At 40.6% G+C, this 19592-nt stretch overlaps 1 long non-coding RNA gene across 3 annotated transcripts in view; it reads left to right on the top strand.

The window, feature by feature from the left end:
• The first annotated feature begins 2 nt into the window (after positions 1-2).
• LOC138166988 (uncharacterized) overlaps positions 3-19592 on the top strand; it is a 27800-nt gene continuing 8210 nt past the window's right edge. For 2 of the 3 annotated variants that reach the window (XR_011169792.1, XR_011169791.1), the window contains exons 1-2: positions 3-492; positions 1162-1255. This is a non-coding gene — a long non-coding RNA (uncharacterized lncRNA). The remainder of the gene's footprint in view (positions 493-1161; positions 1256-19592) is intronic. The other variant, XR_011169793.1, reaches the window with a different exon arrangement.

The raw sequence follows: 19592 nt of genomic DNA, 5'->3' as shown, positions 1-19592 counted from the left end.
GGAAGCGAGACCTTTCTGCTTCCGGGTGGCACTATTTCTGGGGCAGTGCGGCTTGAGGCAAAGAAGGGTGAATGAAACCTGGGAAGGCGGGAGCTCTAGCTCCCTGGAGAAATGAAAGACTTTTTTGTGGGAGGAGGGGTCTCGTTAGGAAAATACTGGAGCCAGAGGAGTAATAATAGTAATAACTCGCATTTCTGGAGCTTACGAAGCGCATTCCTTAAACTAATCTTGTGAGGTAGGCCACAGTTTTTAAAACGAAATGATAATTGGAGATTTCTGCAGTACGATATTAACTCTTTAAAAAAAGAAAACGGGGCGGCTAGGTGGCGTAGTGAATAGAGCACCGGCCCGGGAGTCAGGAGGACCCAAGTTCAAATGCGGCCTCAGACACTTAACACTTACTAGACCTTGGACAAGTCACTTAACCCCAATTGCCCTGTCTTCCCCCCTCCAAAAGAAAAGTTTACGGTTTTCTTCACCTCCAATTTACAGGTAAGGAAACTGAGGCTCGGGGAAGTTAAAACGACTTGCCCATGATCACACAGCTATTAAGTGTCAGCTGAGCTAGACCCCAGCGCCCTTTTACCAGAGAGAGAAACCCTGGCCTTAAAAATCCTATATCTACCTTTTTCTGGTCTGCCTCCCTTCCCCAGCTTTCTTAGGTCTGTGAACAGTGTAGACCTCCTGTGGTTTTGAGTTGGAAACTTGGAAACTGACCTCACTCCCTCAGGAACTTTAGCCTTCTAAAACAGTGTCAGTGCACGGCACTCAGACTTAAAAATAATAAATAAAACTTTCAAAGCCCCTTTGCCAGTGTCAGTCTTGGCTGCCTTTATGTGGTTGCCAACACCATTCTAGGGAGTGGTGAGAGAAGGGCTGCAGTAGCTAAGACCAAAATGTCCCTTAATCCCTTCATTCAGATCGTTTATTAATAAATTCTTTTTAAAGTATGAATACTCTTAGTTTAAATGTGTCTGGGAGTTTTTCCTTAGTGGAAGAGAGGGAATAGGAGTTTTAACTTGGGATTGGGAGGGAAGTAGGACAGTTTCAGAACAAAGGGAAGCTAGTCAGCTGGCCTTTATCGTGCATTGATATGTCAGGCACTGTGTTAAATGCTGGGCATAGGAAGAAAGGCAAAATTGGTCCCCTTTTCTCTCACAGTTCACAATCGATAGGGAAGACAACATGCAACAACAAATGAGACATATACAGAATAAGTTACAGAGAATCTCAGTGGGACTGCACTAGCGTAACAGTAAGTTCAAATTTTTTTATAGCACTTTAGGGCTTAAAGTTTATAACACCTTTGTGAGAAGCAATATAAGTATTTTTTAGTTAATTTACAATAAGGAAACAAGGTTGTAGAGGTGATGGTAACTGACTCAAGGTCACACTGGCTAGTAAATGTCTGAACCAACTACTTGAACCCAGGTTTCCTGAATCCAACTTCTGGATCTTCATTCTGCTAAGCCCCTCTGAGATTATTCTACAGTAAGAAGAAGCTGTATTTAATTTGTAAATAAAATTAGTTGATGGGTATTTTGGAATGTGCTGGATTAGAGGACCTGAAATAGTGGCTCTGTCTATTAACTGACTTGGAGCAAATCACTTCACCTATTTGATTATCAGTTTACTTAGCTGTAAAATAAGGGGGTTGGCCCAGTGACCTCTAATGTATCCTTTAGCTTTATATATATACAATTATCCTATTTTTTTTTTAGTTGAAGGAGAGGAGACAGGATGTGAGTTGATGAGGAATGATAATTGTGGAGTGCAGGTTGTAAAAGCAGGTAGATATTTTGAGGAATGTTAACAAGGTACTAGCTCTAAATAGGATCTACCCCAGATGTGTACAAAGTCAGAAATGGCCACTCAATGAAATTGAAACTACTAAGAATCAATCTCTAATAAAATCAACCCTCTAGAAATTTTTCCTGGAGTAACTACTGTGAACATAGAATCAAAACATTTCAGTACCTGAAAGGATGTTTAGAATCATTGGGGTAGGGAACCTGTGGCCCTCTAGGTCCTCAAGTTTGGCCCTTTGACAGAATCCCAACTTCACAGAATAAATCCCCTTAATAAAAGGATTTGTTCTATAAAACTTGGACTCAGTCAAAAGGCTGTACCCAAGGACCTAGAGGTCAACATATGGCCAGACCACAGGTTCCCCACCCCTGAAATTCTAAACCAAGTATTCTTTTTTTTGGAGGGAGGAGGGTAGGGCAGTTGGGGCTAAGTGACTGGCCCAAAGTCACACAGCTAGTTTTTTGTGTTAAGTGTCTGAGGCTGGATTTGAGCTCAGGTCCTCCTGACTCCAGGGCCGGTGCTCTATTCACTGTGCCACCTAGCCACCCTAAACCAAGTATTCTTAACCTTTTTTGTGTCTTGAGCTACTTTGGCATTCTGGTGACACCTGTGGACTGCTTTTTAGAATAATGGTTTTAAATATATAAAATGAAATCGTTATAAAATTTTATTTTTTTAAATCCCAAGTTTAGGCATTTCTGATTTAAACCAGCCTGTTTTAACAGAATAGGAAGCTGAGGCCCAGAGAGAAGAGGTGATTTGCTCAAAGTTATCCAGTAATCAGATGTCAGAGTTGGGCCTTGAGTCCATATCAAATTCAAATCAAGTGGTCTTGCTATTAAATTGTGACTACTAAAAAATTTTAAATGTAGTCTATAATCTATGATTCTGGAAATTGTAAGAAGAGCTAATGTTTTAATGATTAATGAAGAATATTGAAAAAGGAGAGTTAGAGTATAAACATTTTGCTGATGCCATGAGTTTAACTGAGCTAAGTTGGCATAGTGGCAGGGCTATGTAGGAGCAAGGTTTTGTCCTGAGTCACTGGGACATGGGGGAAAGTTGTGGTGTGTTTTGCCAGAAGTAACCAGTATCCAGAAGATCCTAGGAAATGAGAGGTGAATAAGGAAGGATTCCAGCAGAGTTTGCAGTAGTGGGAAAGGGAAGGAAACAAGCACCTATTATGTGCTGGGTACCATGTTAAGTAAACACTTTCACAAATTATTCTCTCATTTGATCTTCATATCAAGCTTCCAAATTAGGTGAAAGCTACCAAGCTTCCACATTTTACAGGTGAAACTAAGGTAAACAGGTTAAATGACTCATTTTGGGTTACATAGCTAGTGAGTGTCAGAGGCTGGATTTGAACTCATATCTTCCTGATTTCAGGTCCAGCACTCTAGTGTGGTATACATAGCAATACTAAATAAATGTTTTTTGTATTGGAAAACAGAAAGAATTTATATAACCAGTCATCTCATAGACATACATGGAAGCTTACATAAGACCTTCTCCCAGGGATTTCCAAGTGGCAGTCTCTGAGAAGTCAAAGAGAGGTCCTCTTTAACTTATATAAATTCTGTGTTCTGGGCTGATTGATAGCTAGTGTGAGGGATAACTTGCAGTGAAATTTCCTCATTCTGAACATCCTATATACATTCTTATTTCTTCCTTATACTTTGTAACTAAATTCAGTATCATTTCCCCATATATATATATATGTATGTATATAAGTCATTGTGTATTTCAAGGTAATGTAAGAGCTATTAGGTATCAATACAATTGATTGGATTAACTATTGAGACCAAATTAGAGAATTAGAGGTGTTTTTAGTTTGGGGAAAGGAATGGTAGTGTGAGAGGTAGCAAAAGGTTAAGTTTCTACAGAACTGCAAGAATTACTGAAATAAGACTACTGATAAAAAGTACCAGACAGTAGCCTTGGGAAGAGTTGAGGCAGTAGTCTTGGAAAAAAGTTGGGTTCCCAGTTCCCAGAGAACTCCTAGATAATACTAAAAATGAAATAATGTATAATAAAAGGAGCTGACAGGAGCAGGTGGATTTGACCAGTCAGAAAGCAGACAGTGGCCTTGGGACACTCAGGCCCAGATAAGAACACATCTAGGTTGGACTGAAGGGGGTTCAGTATTCTGGGGTTGTTAACTTCGCTTGCTTAGTGGACCTCATGTATTGTGTATGTCATGTATTATGTATGTTATCTAACAAAATTAGAGCCTCATTAGTAATAATTATAGTAATGGATTGATAATGCTTTGTGCTGATTGGTTGGCATTAATGAGAAGATTGTGAGCTTGCCTTACCAACCAATGGTAAGGTGGGACAGTTGAGAGCGTGTGGAATTCCCACTTTAGGACTTTAATCATGCTTTTGCATTCTGTACCGGGCTTCTCCCTTCTGGTCCTTTGTCCGATTTGGGATGCCTTTTCTCGCAGGATCATAATAAACTCTTTTCTACTTTCTACCTTAAGAAGCCTCTGAGTTTAATTTGGGCAAGGGTCTTTACTGTCCCACACACTAGCATTTGTTAAGCTCCTACCAGGCCCTGGGCTAAGCATTGGGGACACAAAGAGAGTCCAACTCTCCCTGCTTTCAAGGAGTTCATAGTCAAATGAAGACAACATGCAAACAACTATGTACAGACAAGTTATATACAGAATAAACTGGAGATAATCAGAAGAGGATAGCATTAAGGCAGATTAGGAAAGGCTGCTTGCAGAAGATAGGACTTTAGCTGAGGTTTGAAGGAATATAGGGAAACCAAGAGGTGGAGAGGAAGAAAAGAGTTCCAGGTATGGGGGAGAGCCAGTGAAGAGCTTGGAGTCTGGAGATGGGAGTGCCATGTGTAAGTAGCACCTAGAAGGCCAGTGTCACTGGATTGCAGCATATGTGGTAGGATTCAAGGTGTGACAAGCCTGGAAAGGTAGGGAGGAGCTAGGTTGTAAAGGGCTTTATAAGCTATTTTACATTTATATATACATTATATAAGGATTTTATACATTATATAAGGATTTTACATTTGACCCATTTGGAGGCAATAGAGAGACACTAGAGTTGATTGGGGAATCGAGAGGGTGAGGTGACATGGTTAGACTTGTCGATTTAGAAAAATCAGTTAGACATCTGAAGAATGGATTGTAGTGGGGAGAAACTTGATACAGGGAGGACACCTAGCAGCCTTGATGGACTTGTAATAGGGAAGGCTAGATGAGGGCTGTCATAGATTGATGATAGTTACTGCGGTTCTTTAATTCTGTCTGAGTGTTCTCTTCACTGAAGCATATTTCAACCTTTCGATGGTATTTGCAGGTTGGATCCCCAGTAGAGAAGCTGTTAAGGGTTCTAGGGGTAGTCTTGTGGGCAATTCTTCTAACATTAGGTCAGAAGCACCCACCCACATGATTCTCCTTAATAATCAGCCAATTGACTTAGTTCTTTAACAAAGACAATTACTAAAATAACTTGATGAGTAGTAGTTATAAAGCATTTCTTCTCCAAACTGTGAGTACTATCTTCCTTAAATGCACTCAGAGTCTGTGAGGGGAAGAGTGGCCACAAACTAAAAATACAATCATGGTGAGGTATGTGTAAAGAGTGTGGTCAAGGTAATTCATAACTCTAAGCTATAAAGCCTTGATTTCCTTTCTCCAGAGAATATTCTGTCACACCTTGCTATGGGACGTGGTGTTAGTGACGACTGAGTTGCTCTGATGCTCAGCTGGCCTGGATCCTTTCAGGGCACAGAGTCTCAGCTGGATAAATCCACTACTGCTCAGGCTTCTCACTGGCCTCCAGACCACTTAACCTCTGAGTTCTTAAGACCTGTTGGTTGTGCTGGACTCATTTAGCTCACGTTTTGATGGGCAGCTACATTTAGCCAGATAGTGCTGCTCTCTTTTCAATTGGAGTGTTACAGTGTTTTTTTAGCTGAGGCAACTGTCCTTAGCCTAGGGCTGGCAGAGAAACTTTCCTCCTGGATGCTCTCATGAGGTTCAGCACCTTCAGGGAAGAGGTGGGAGAGATCTAACCTGTTCAACATTCTCTGTGGCTCAAAGCCAGGTCTCTCAGTCTAGTATTCTGCTTTGGTTTATGATGATCAGTACTAGTTCAGACTCCTTTTGGGGTCTTATGCAGATGAGTGGCTAGGAACAAAGATAGGATGCAGCTTGTGTCCTAGAAATAAGTTCAGTGCCTTTGCTGGCCCCTTCATATGCAATTGGGCTGTTCAAGATTGACTCAGCTTAAGGTGTGGAATGTTTACTTACATTTCAGTGTTTGTCTTTTTGTTACCTTACAACTTTTAGCTTTTGTTGAAATCTTACCAGCATGCTCTTTTATATGTGGAATACTCCAGTTTATCCTCCACTGGCATAGAGAAGTGAAGAGAGAGTTTAAGCTTGATCCTGTTTTAAAGGATTCAGCTCTCATTTGCTCAAATTAATTCTATACGGATTAAACAGCCTTCTGATTCTAATTTGATTTCCTATGTAGACTTTCTACCTAGAAGGAACTCTGAACAGCCAACCTGGGCATTCCACTCTGTTTGGTGTGTGTGTGTACATACATACATATACAAATATACATACATACACACGCCGTGAATGTATTTTGCTTTTTTTTTTTCCTTTTTTGGAGGGTGGAAGGCAGGATAATTAGGGTTAAGTGACTTGCCCAAGGCTAATAAGTGTTAAATGTCTGAGTTCAGATTTGAACTCAGGTTCTCCTGACTCCAGGGCCAGTGTTCTATTCACTGCATCACCTAGCCACCCCCTGAAAGTATACATACATGTATACTTACATGTACATGCACATATATACACATGCTCCCTCTACTTTCTCTATGCATTTTCCAATTAGAATGTAAGCTCTCCTTTGTTCCAAACATTATTCAGACCTGTTTGGACCTTTATCATCTCTTGCCTGGACTAATTTCATTGCTTGGAATGCAATTCCTCCTCATCTCTTAATTATTAGAACTCATACTTTTTTTTTCAAGGCTTAGCTCAAGTAACACATACTTCAAGTGTATCCCTTCTTCCCTGCCCTAGTCACTTTGTTTTTGTTTGTATATATCCTGTTATTTATTTATCTGTGCACTATTGTATTGCGTTCCTTCACCACACCATGTTAGAATGTAAGCTCCTAGAGGGTAGAGGCTATCTCATTTTTGTATTTGTATCCTTAGGGCATGGCCTGGTATGTAGCAAACCCTTAATAAATATGTGATGATTGAGTAATTTGATTGATCTTTTGGTCTTCGGTGCTCTTTGCTGCCCTCTGCTGGCTTGTAGCTGCTATGTGGTTGTTGTTTTTTTTTTCTGTAGTCTAAGGGCTCTTTACTCTTGTAATATAATGCTGCAGCCAGCTGCACAGAAGCTACTTGGGTGCTTTTAAGACTGCCCTTTGGACCCTTTTTCTATCGCTATTGCTCTTCTTCCCTAAATCTAAATACATAACTGACTAATGGTCCAAAATTTCTCTTAGTTCATACTGTATCTTTGGTTCAGGAACCTAGATTCAGGTCATCCAATCATCCCCTGTACTCCACTCCCCAAAGTGCCAAGTGTCTGGGTAGAGCTGGAGTGAAGATATCCAGCTTCTTTAATAGCCCCAGTTGCCTTGCTAATCAAATTGAAAAATCAATGTGGCTGGTGGAGCTGGCGGTGCAGAGTTGGTTTAAGGAACACTAAGTAGGAAATAGTACAAGTTTTGGTGAATCATGGTCAGTCTCATGTAAGGTCTCTGCCTGAAATAGTGTTCTGTTATAGTAGCAGGTGCTAATTATGCTTTTTCTTCACAGGCTCACAAACTAGCTGTCCTCTGAAGATACTTTATTTTATTGATGTCGCTTCTGGGAGCATGTGCTAGCCATACATTCTCCTCATAGACCTACATGCCAGCATCTTAGATGCTGTTCTCCAGAGACACTCTAGTAATGTCCCTTAAAATGTGATCATGCCTTTGCATCAAATATCACCAATTAAGAATGAATGAAATAAAAAGCATTTATTTGCAAAGCACTAGGGATGAAACACTGGGGGCACTGCTTTTCAAGGGACTCTTGAGCACCTCTCTGTTAATAGCAGTTGGTGGTGGTGGTGGTGGTAGATGGGAGGGTGCATCTCTCTCTTAAATAATCAGAGGCAAAGACTTGGTCTGTTTAGGGTCATGTGACCAACAAGTTGATGGACTGGACATTTCCCCTGATCTTCACAATATCTTAAACATCACTGAAGTAAGAATTAGGCACAAGAGGTAAAAAGCAGTTGTAGCCTTTTTCACAAGCTAAGACATCAAAAATCCTAAGGAAGTCTAATAGCACCCACGGGCTTGTACTCTAGGATCATTCAGTAGTTCCTTCGCTGCCTTTGTAATCTCTAGGGCCAGCATATCTCACCTTGCCTCAACATTCCCCTGTGAGAAGGTGGAGGTCTAGGAAAATGGAATCTTGTTTTCCCTGTGGTGGTAGTATGCATGTTACTCTGTAGTAATGCTCAGCTAGAGAACAAAGGAGCATAGGGAACTGGGACTGGAAGCCAGTTGAGACCAGTTCTGGCCCTCTAGAAGTCACTTGGGGCAGAAACTTAAGGTCAATGAAATGTGAATTCTCCAGTATGGGAGTAAGCTAAGGTAACTGTGAAGTCCTGCCCTCTGCTAAACTTGACATCAAAGTGAAATGATTCAGAAAGTGAGGAAAGGGGGAATAAAAGGGGAAAGAAAATCAAAATGTCCAAAGAACTCAGAAGGAAGAAAACTCAGTTAAAAACCTTGAGCACAAGCAGATAAACAGCAGGAAAGATAATAACAGAAGGGAACATGGCCTCCAAGATATCTAAATGAGGCCAAACATCTTTGAATAGATATTTCAAGGCAAAAGAAAAGCAAATCAACAATGAGGCAAAGGACCTTGTGGATTCCCAAGAGATCAAGGAACTACAGCAGGATGTTTCCAAATGATTCTAAAGGGAAGTAGGAACCCTGAAAGCAGAATTTTTGATAGAAATAGTTGGCAGAATGGAAAAACTTGAATCCATGGTGGAAAGTTTTACTAAAGAAACAAAAGAGACTAACTGATTGGGGATGCCAATAGACATAAGTGGAGGACAATCTGGAAGAAGAAAATCAAGAAGCAATAAACATTAAAAGAAAACATGATCTCTATACAAGCAAAACATTGATCTTGAAGACAGAATACATAGAGATAGCTTAAAGATTATAGGTTTCCCATAAGGACACAAATCAAAAAATCTAAATACCGCAATGCTAGAAATCAAAAAACTTCTTGAAACTGAACACAGAAAACAAAATATCACTCAAAAGAGTCCACAGATCATTTCCAGACAAAAACCCTTTGCTGCAAACTCTTAAGATACACTGGGTTAAATTTAACCATTCTAGTGATGAACCATAAATTCTGCAAGCAACCAGGAGAAAGACTGTCAAATATAAAGGGGAAAAAAAAACTGAATAACGCAACCAGAAGCCAAAGTAGAGAATGGATTAATATATACAGAAGATCAAAGTAGCTCAAGATTCAACCCAAGGTGACATACCCAGAAAACCTAAGCCTAATCATCAATGAAAAAAGTAGATTTTCAAAAAAAGAGAGACACTTGAAGCATCCTCCCCCCACAAAAAAACCCAAAACATGAGCAGAGTTTTTGCTTTGCAAACCCCTCAGACAAAAGAAACACAAAGGAAACAAGTAGCAACTAAGGAAAGCACAAATAATGAAATAAAGGCAAACTCTTACAATAAATAAAAGTTTGATATGCAAACTATATAGAGAATTTATCCCAAAAAATAACACCAAGAACCATTCCCCAGTAGATAAATAGACAAAAAATAGGAATAGATAGTGATCTGAAGAGAAGAAGCTGATGGTAATGATGATCTATACCAAGATTGTGACCATGGGAATAGAAGAGAAGCCTGATGTGAGGAGTTTAGAATCAACATGATAGAACATGAAAAGCAATGGAAGGATATGAATAAAAAAACAATCTCAATGTTAGAAATGTGGGATACTAGCTGAATAATGGTACCACAAAAAGAAATAGTCAGCCTTTAAGTTTTCTTCCAGCTCTTCAGTTCTGTGGTTCAAGTTAGACGCTAACATGATTTAGAGCAGAAGTGTTAACTATGTAGCTACAGGCTGCAGGCTCCTAGGATGTTCCTGAGTGCTAAACTGGATAAAAATGTAATTGGGAAATATTTACAAAATAAATAAAAGTACAGTAAAGCATAGATAATGCTATTATGGAGTTTTCTAAGTCAAGATATGCCTGCAGAGATCCTTATGTTGGTCTAATGGCCCTTGTTTCCATTTGAGTTTGACATTGTCAATGTAGAGGTTACTGGATGTTGTAGTAGATAGAGTCCTGGGCCTGGAATCAGGAAAACCTGGGTTCATATCTGGCCTCAGATGTTTCTAGCTGTGTGAGGGCAAGTCACTTAACCTTTGTCTGCCTCAGTTTTCTCAACTGTAGAATGGGGTAATAATAACACCTACCTCATAGTGTTGTTATGTGGATTAAATGGAATATTTACAAAGTGCTTAGCACAATGCCTGGCACATAGTAGGTGCTTTTAGAAATGCTTTTTTCCCTCCTTCTACTTGAAATAAACTAGCCAAACAGGAGATCTGTATACTAGATCTAACTAACCCACTAGGCAAAAATCACTTAACTTTTCTTAACCTCAGTTTCCTCATCTGTCAATTGAAATTACCATCCCTGCTTAGCCAAACTCCCAGTAAGTAAAGAACAAATGTGCTTAGTATAGTGCCTGGCACAAAGTAGGCCATTAATAAATGTTTATTGAATGACTGAAATAACAGATGGAAAAGTGCTTTGAAAAATTAAAAGTTCTATGGAAGTATTAGGTCTTATGTTTTCTTTGATTACACAGCTTTCCAAGAATGCTATTACAGGTAAGTCAATAAATATTAAGTACCAATTATATGACATGCACTGTGTTAAATACTGGTACAAATAGAGGCAAAAGACAGTCAAGGATGTTATAGCTACTGACATCCTAGATATGATAGCAAGTTAAGGGGAGAAGTGCAATTGTTTAATTTATCTTTACACATTCCTCTGTATTTTATTCCTACTAATTCCCTTTCAATCCAGTAAACTCATGATCCTTCAATCATAAAATGTGTCTGGAGAACCATCTGTTCTTCTACAGAGATGCCACTTAATGAACTAGCCTCAGGAATTGGTATTGGTTCTTTAGTCTTATCAAATCTTACCACTGATGAGTGAGTAGTTACTTTGTCCCCGCCCCCCATATCAGAAATTTTGGATACATTGGGCGGGCCAGGACACTGGGTTGGTCTTGCCTCAGAGGTATAATTCAGAAGAGCACATGGTTAAGAGCAGTCAGTGGAGAGTTTGAGAGGCACTGGGTCCAGCTGCTGGAGTATCACATTGGAAGGAAATATGCTGTCCGTATGGTCCCAGAGAAGTGAGTTTGCTTCTGTCTTTCTGGGGGTGTTTATGATAAGAGGCCTGGAGGGAGGGAGAAACCAGATAGTTGGAATAGTATTGCAGTGGAAGGAACAATGCAGGGTGAAGGGATGGAGTGGCTTAGTAAAGGAGGCAGGATCTAGAGAAGGAGACATGTATCAAAAGCACTGATGTAGGAATTGGGAGATTGTGGACTTAGCTATCTAACCATGTGACCTTGAACATCTAGAAAATCTCTTTGGGCTTCAGTTCCCTGGCCTGCTAGACAGGAATAATAATATCTAAATTCCTTCTCTCACAGGGTTATCGTGATGGTCAAATTAGATGATGCTTTGGAGAGCACTTTGAAAAATATAAAGTGCTCTAAGTACAAAGTGTGGTTATGCGGGCGTCAGGGCTTAATATGCTAGGGTAGAAGGAGTTTTCCAGCTTTTTTTTCTTACTGATGTGGTAGGAAAAATCCCAGGATTGAGCATCAGTCAACAAATACTGAGCAATGACCATATTGTAGGCATTACATTAGCTGCTGTGGAAAAAACAGTGAGGATGTAAGGCACGTTCCCTGCCCAGTCCAGGAACTTATTCTGGTTGGGAAGGATTCATTTGAAAAACTAAAGAACAAAATTTAAGTAAGTTCAAGATAACCATTGCTCACATTTCTATGGTATTCTAAGTTCATGGCTTCTAAGAGAGCAGAGACTTTGACTTCTCACTCTTTGTCTCCCCTCCTGCCCCCATCCCCCCACTCCTACCCTTCCCAGAAGGTAGGACTATGTATTATTCACACAGAACTCAAGCAGATTGTGGTATGGTAGCTTTTTCACTTCTTGCTGCTGTCCCTTCAAAGTGATTCATGGAATCCAGGGGCCAAGACTGAATTCTGTTTTCCTGGAATCAAGGACAACAAAGGTGATGAGATTCTTCCTTGCTCTCACTTAGATAACTCACATTTTAATGGCACTTTACAATTCACAAGTTTCCTTACAACAGTCTGGTGAGGTAGGCAGTGTATGCTTGTCTTTGTTTGACAGATGATGATAATTAAAACTAAAAGAGGTTAAATATCTTCCCCAAGTTCACAGGCTTAATAATTATCAGTCAGAATAGAAGAGCATCTGGTTCCAAGTCCAGTGTTCTTGCTATCATCCCTTACCATCTCTGCCTCTCCCTTCTCAGACTGGGAGTTTCCCAAGGGTAGGGACCCAGACCTCCTCCTCTTGTGGTATGGTCTCACATAATCTCTTGCTAGGTAGGTTTATTAGTGGCCCCAGAACAAAGGGAGGGACTAGGGACCAGTTGCTTGAGAGGTATTTGATAAGAGCTTTCCAACTTCGTTATTTTGCTTGCCCTTTTATTCCCCTCTGGTACCTCCCTTGCTCAAATTTAAGGTGTTGCTTTCTTGTTCCTCCTCCTCACACTTTACCACTAAACTTACCTATAATAAAATCACAGAACCACAGGATATCAGAGCTGGAAAAGGTATTACAAAGTCCAAAGTAGGGAATTGATCTAGTTAGCAGACCTGGCAATAGAACCCAGATTATCTGACGTCTAGTTCAATGTTCTTTCTTCTGTGCCTCCCCAATCATGTTAAATTCCATGTGAATTTGGACATTGGGACAAGCAATAAAAAGCTAAACAACACTTTAAGGATTTAATAACAAATACAAAAATATAAGAGCCTAGGCCGTTACTGTCAAATGAGTAGTTCAGGCAGTAAGTGGTATTAACTGTGATCTGGAACAGCCTTACTAAGGCTTGGAGGGCTAGCCTTTGGTAACTCCATTATGGACAGATAGGCTTTGGATTAGTGTGCTCGGGTTTGGGGGAGGGGGGTACAGGGGAAGGGAGTTTAAGATAGAAGGAACTGTGTGAGCAAGGGCTTAGAGATAGGAATGAGCATGGCCCATTAGGGAGACAGCAAATAGAGCAGTTGAAGTGGACAGTTTTGTGTAGAACAGTATTGTAAAATTGGGCCTGAAAGGCAGGCTTAGGAGACATCATAGAGTACTTTGAATGTCAGGCTAAAGTGTTTGGACTTTAATTTGTAAGCCAGTGATTCCCAACCCTTTTGAGTAAAGGAACCCTTTTTTAATTTCAAAAAATTTGAACACTGGGGCAGCTAGATGGCACAGTGAATAAGAGTCAGGAGGACCTGAGTTCAATTCCAGCCTCAGACACTTAACATTTACTAGCCATGTGACCTTGGGCAAGTCACTTAACCCCAGTTGCCCTGCCTTCCCCCCTCCAAAAAGAGAAAAAAATTTGAACATGGCAAAACCTATATGAACTGATGCAAAGTACAGTGAGAAGAGCTGGGAGATTGTTGTGCACAGTAACAACAATGTAATTATGATCAACTGTGAAAAACTTGGCCTGATCAGTGCAGTGATCAAGATCAAAAAATCCATTGTTGAAAAATTCTGTCCACCTCCAGAGAGAGAACCGATGAACTCTGAAAGCAAATTGAAGTGTAATTTTCTCCCTTTCCTTTATTGCTTTTTTTGGTGATATGGCCAACATGGAAATGTATTTTGTATGATTCACGGGTATAATTGATAATATATTGTTTGCCTTCACAGTGGGTGGGGGAAGTATGGGAAGGAGGGAAGGAATTTGGAACTCTAAAAATAAAAGGATGTTTAAAATAAATAATAAATATTTTTTAAAATTGCAGCACTCATATGATAGTCATTGTATTATCTTATAATAATAAAAATGGCTAGTTTTTATACAGTACCTCCTATGTGCCATCCACTGTGCTAAGTGCTTAACAATCACTATCTCATTTGGTCTGGAAGGTAGGTTCTGTTATCCCCATTTTACAGATAAGGAAATTGAGGTACAGCCCAAAGTCACATAGGTAAAGTATAAGGCAAGATTGATACTCGGGTCTTTCTGAGTTCAAATTTTGTGCTGTATAAACTGTAACGCTTAGCTGTATAGATTGAGAAAATGCTTGTTGCGGAAAAGCTCCATGAATATTAATGATGCCTTTAAGGAAATTATCTTATTAATTACAAACATCTATATATGGTACATTGGAAAAAATAGTAATACATATATATTCATGAGATAGTTATTCAGTCTATAGAAGGCATGTTTTCTCCTTAATAAATCCTTACTGACTGCAACTTTTGCTAAAACTAAAGGTAAAATATGAATGTTAGTCTGCCTGTGAATCACTTGTAGTAATTTTGCTGACCTCTAGGGTTCCTTAGCCAACAGCTTAAAAATTACTTCTATAATGGCAATAAGGAGCTGTTGAAATCTTTTTTTTTTTTTTTAAGCAATCGGGGTTAAGTAACTTGCTCAAGGTTACGTGGCCAGTTATTTCTGGGTGTGGTTGCTGAGTGTCTGAGCCCGGGATTCGATCTCCAGGTCGTCCCAACACTGGAGCCAGTGCTCTTACTCGCTGAGCCACCTGGCTCCCCCTGTTGTTGAAATCTTTTTTGATGGCAGTAAAAATTTTTTGTGGCATTGTTGGGTAGGATGGGTTGGTGGGGAGTGATAACTGAAGGCAGGAATGCTTTTTCAGTCTCCTCACCCATGAAATAATAATTATGATTATTGCACCAGTTAGGAAGCTATAATAATAGTTTAATCATCTTTGAAAGGAACTTTTTCCTTGTCCTCCAAAGAGGAAAAATTCATCTTCATCTTCATCATTATCATGACTAGTATTTATATAGTGTTTGCAAAGCACTTTACAAATATAGCATTTGATCCTCACAACTTTTGGAAGTAGGTGCTATTAATATCCCTATTTTATACATGGGGAAACTGAAGCACAGAAATTAAGTGACTTGCCCAGGATCACACAGCTAGTAAGTATCTGAGGGTGGATTTGAACTCAGGTCTTCCTGACTCCAAGTCCAGCATTCTATCCAGTGTGCAATTTAACAAGCACAGTTAAATTGAACACTAAGGGCAGCTTTGAAGGAGAGGGTAGGCCATTGCACTAGTTAAATTGCACACTGGATAGAGTGCTATATACACAAATGTCCTGATTCCTTGTCAAATCTCTTTCCACATTTCTATTTCTTGAGTCATTCCTTGTTGATAAATCTTGCAAAATGTTTGGTGGGTAAGAAATTTGAATTGCATGAAATGAATATTAGAGGTTTATCCATTCTGATCCTTTACCCACAATTAATATAGGTCAGAGTTGGTTCTACATTGATTACAGTACGTAATGCATGTGTGCTACTCTAAATCCTTTTGGTTTCCCTTACAGATCGTCCCGCTTTTTTCCTGAAACCCTAGAGGATGAATTCTAGGATAGTTGTCATCAACCCTCTGCAAACATTCCCCTCTCCCCTCATTATTGCATTATCATTATAAATCTAAATAGTATGGAGAATCTGTAGATGCATAGCAACATTTCATATTCATTTATTTACATAGATTTATGTTAATAAGTTAAGACCAATAATTTAAGACCAATAATTCCACTGCAACCCACATATCGTGGCACTCTCTTGACTTGTGTTATTTGGTCACTTTGGTGACTGTTCATTTTTCTTATTTGCTTGGTGCCTTAACCCACTCAGCTGGCACCTGGGAAAATCAGTCTGTCACTGTTTCCAAGGATGGACATCAACTCCTTTTATAAGCACTCAAACTCACAAAGCATCAAGCAGAGAACTAGTTTTATTTACTGAACAAAGAATACAGAAAGGACCCTTGCCTTCCCTAGAACCTTAGTCAAGAGAGAATTAAGAGAGTATCTCTCTTGGGATAATTTCCTTCTTCCCTTAACCTCCTGCCTCTACCTTCCCTGTGACTCAGTAGCTCCCCTAGGTGGATTCCAGTGGTAGAAAAAGTTCAGGAGTTCATTAGTGAGGTTCCATCTGCTTGCTTGCTGCTATTTAACTTTTTTTTTGCTTTTTGACTGGGGAAGGCAGGGCAATTGGGGGGTTAAGTGACTTGCCCAAGGTCACATGGCTAGTAAGTGTTAAGAGTCTGAGGCCGGATTTGAACTCAGGTCCTCCTGACTCCAGGGCCAGTGCTCTGTTCATTCTGCCACCCAGCTGCCCCTATTTAACTTCCTCTAAAAATGCAGTTGCTTTTTTTCTCAGGAAATGATGCTTGATGTGGAATAGGTGAAACAGGAGAGGCAATATGTAGTCCTTTTGTCCCCTGAGTCAGAATGGCTCTGGTCTGTTTACTTACTGCCACAGATACTCTCTAGCAGTAAATGTTTCTTTCTGTAAAATGGCATCATTTCCCCAAAAGCCAACCCAAGGGAGAGGCTGATTAGAGTCACTGTTTTTCAATTCCAGGTCCAGAATTTTCTGTCTCTGTAATTTTCTGTCTTATCTCACCAGTTTCCCTGGCCCAGTGCTACAAAAGAAAATCATCCTCAGTTGTCATGGAATCATGTTTATTTACCCGGCCCAAACAAAAGTCTTGATTTCCCTCTCCATGAATCACTCATCTCTTTTTCCTCACTAGAGCAGTGTGCTTCTGATGAGGTCACCTTATCTCAGTTTGGGGACAGGTGGGGATTTGGGATGGTTCTTGCATTGTCTTTCCTTTTGCCATTATATTTCCCACCTTGCCCAGTGGCAAAAATTCCCTTGAGGCTCTTACCTGAGAAAGCCTGTAAATAAAGACAGGGAAGAACAGATGCTTCCAATCCAGGTGCCTATGATACATACACAAATTAATAGGCATGGAAAGTGGGGGTAAATCTTTATAATGGTAAAGATTTGTCCTTGCTACACCGTTATCGGAAATAGACCCTAATAACATTATTCTGTCTACCACCACTGCCCTCCACCCCACCATGTTCTTGGTTCAAAGATTCATTTTTGGGAGTAGAAGCAAGACCTTCCCGCGGCTCCGGCTTCCACCCTCCCCAATCCATGTAAAAAGGGGACTCTAAACAAACTTTGGAGCTGCAGAACCCACATAATGACACAGAGAAGCTAACCTCCCGCTGAGAGCAGGCGGGCAGGAATCGGCCAGCTCAGTGCTCTGGGAGCCGAGCCCAGCACCACGCCGAGGCTTTAGCCCCAGGACGGGCCTGACCAGCCACCTGCCAGAGGGACTCCAGATCAGCAGCAGCTGTGGCCGTTTCCAGATTTATCAATACATAGATGCGAAGGACAAGGTGAGAGGCCAGTGCAGTCTGGACTTTGGGACCAGTAAGTGGGAGTGCGTGGCTTTTACCCCCGGGGCGAGAAACCGCTGAGACGCCAGCACAGCCTGCCAGCACCACGTGGCAGCTTCAGCTCCTGGCCTGCAGAGAGTAGGGGGACCAAGCACCAGTCTGAGGGGTAATCGCTCTTGCTTTAACCTGCTTGGATCTGGATTGCAGTCTAGGGTGGAGGTCCTGGGGTGTGGAGACCTCAGAGAGGGCACCCATCTAATACCTCCGGCAGCTGAGAAAACCCCAGCGTTTGGGACGAAAACTCCCCTGTCTGGTGGCAGAGTCCTACTGTGGCAAAAAGCCCAAAAGTCAAATAATTGAGTGGCAAAATGAGCAGGCAGAGGAAACAAAGCAGACAGAAGATTCCAACATTACACTCCTATTTTAGGGATAAGAAGGAGCAAGGCATGGAACAGGAGGAAAACAGTGAAGTCAGTACTCCTGCACCAAAAGCTTCAAAGGAAAATACAAGCTGGTTACAGGCCATAGAGGACCTTAAGAAGCAGATAAGAGAAGTGGAGGAAAAATTGGGAAGAGAAATGAGAACAATGCAAGAAAATTATGAAATGAGAGTCAACAGCCTGACTGAAGAAAATAATACCTTAAAAAACAGACTGACTCAAATGGCAAAGGAGGCTCAAAAAGGCAATGAGGAGAAGAATGCCTTAAAAAGTCGAATTTGCCAGATGGAAAAAGAATCTCAAAAGCTCACTGAGGAGAATCATTGCTTCAGAATTAGATTGGAGCAAATGGAAGCTAATGACTTTATGAGAAATCAAGATGCTGTCAAACAGATCCAAACAAATGAAAGAATAGAAGGCAATGTGAAATATCTCATGGGAAAAACCACTGACCTGGAAAATAGATCTACGAGAGATAATTTAAAAATTATTGGAATACCTGAAAGCCATGACCAAAGTAAGAACCTAGAAAGCATCCTCCAGGAAGTTCTCAAAGAAAACTGCCCTTGATGTTTTAGAATGAGAGGGCAAAACAGAGGTTGAAAGAATCCACCGATCACCTCCTGAAAAAGATCCCAAAAAGAAAACTCCTAGGAATATTATAGCCAGGTTCCAGAATTCCCAGATTAAGGAGAGAATATTACAAGCAGCCAGGAAGAAACAATTTGAATATTGTGGAAACACAATCAGGATAACCCAGGATCTGGCAGCTTCTACACTGAGGGATCGAAGGGCCTGGAATGTGATATTCCGGTGAGCACAGGAGCTGGGGTTAAAACCAAGAGTCACCTACCCAGCCAAACTGAGTATCATGTTTCAGGGGAAAATATGGTCATTCAGTGGAATAGAGGACTTTCAAGCATTCTTGCTGAAAAAACCAGAGTTGAATAGAAAATTCGACATTTAGATACAAGAAGCAAGAGAAGCATGAGAAGGTAAACAGGGAAAAGAAATCATAAGGAACCTATCAAAGTTGAACTATTTTTTTTTGTTGTTGAAGCACTCAGGGTTGGGTGACTTGCTCGGGGTTGCATGGCCAGTTGTTGTTTCTGGGTGTGGTGCTGAGTGTCTGGGCCTGGATTTGATCTGGGTCGTCCCAGCACTGGAGCCGGTGCTCTTGCTCGCTGAGCCACCTGGCCAAAGTTGAACTATTAACATTCCTACATGGAAAAACAATAATTGTAACTTATGAAATTTTTCTCAGTAGCTGAAGGGATTAGAAACATATATATATATGTGTGTGTGTGTGTGTGTAATATATATGTATGTAATATATATATGTCTTTATATGAGGGTATGCGGGCACATGAATACATATGTGAATGTGTGTATATACTTTTACAGATATACATAGATAGAGGGCACGGGACCAATTTAACAGGAAGGGATGATACTTAAAAGGTGAAATTAAGAGGTGAGAGGAATATAATGAGAGGAGATGGGGAGAGATAGAGTGGGGCAAACTATCTCATACAGAAGAGGCAAGGGGAAATGGTTACAATGGAGGGGAAGAATAGGAAGGCAAAAGGGAATAGGTCAACCTTATTCCTATTGAATCTGGCTTGAGGAGGGAGGGAAATACACACTAAATAGGGAATCCCACCCTCCAGGAGAATAGGGGGGAAGGGGATGTGAGGGGGGATGATGGAAGGGAGGGCAGGCTGGGGGGGGAGGG

Source organism: Petaurus breviceps, unplaced genomic scaffold (assembly GCF_028583685.1).
Source record: "Petaurus breviceps papuanus isolate PSGF00001 unplaced genomic scaffold, PetGlider_PUasm1.0 227, whole genome shotgun sequence".
Lineage (NCBI taxonomy): Eukaryota > Metazoa > Chordata > Mammalia > Diprotodontia > Petauridae > Petaurus > Petaurus breviceps.
Note: the sequence above shows the minus strand (reverse complement) of the source record. Positions and strands in the feature narration are given on the sequence as shown.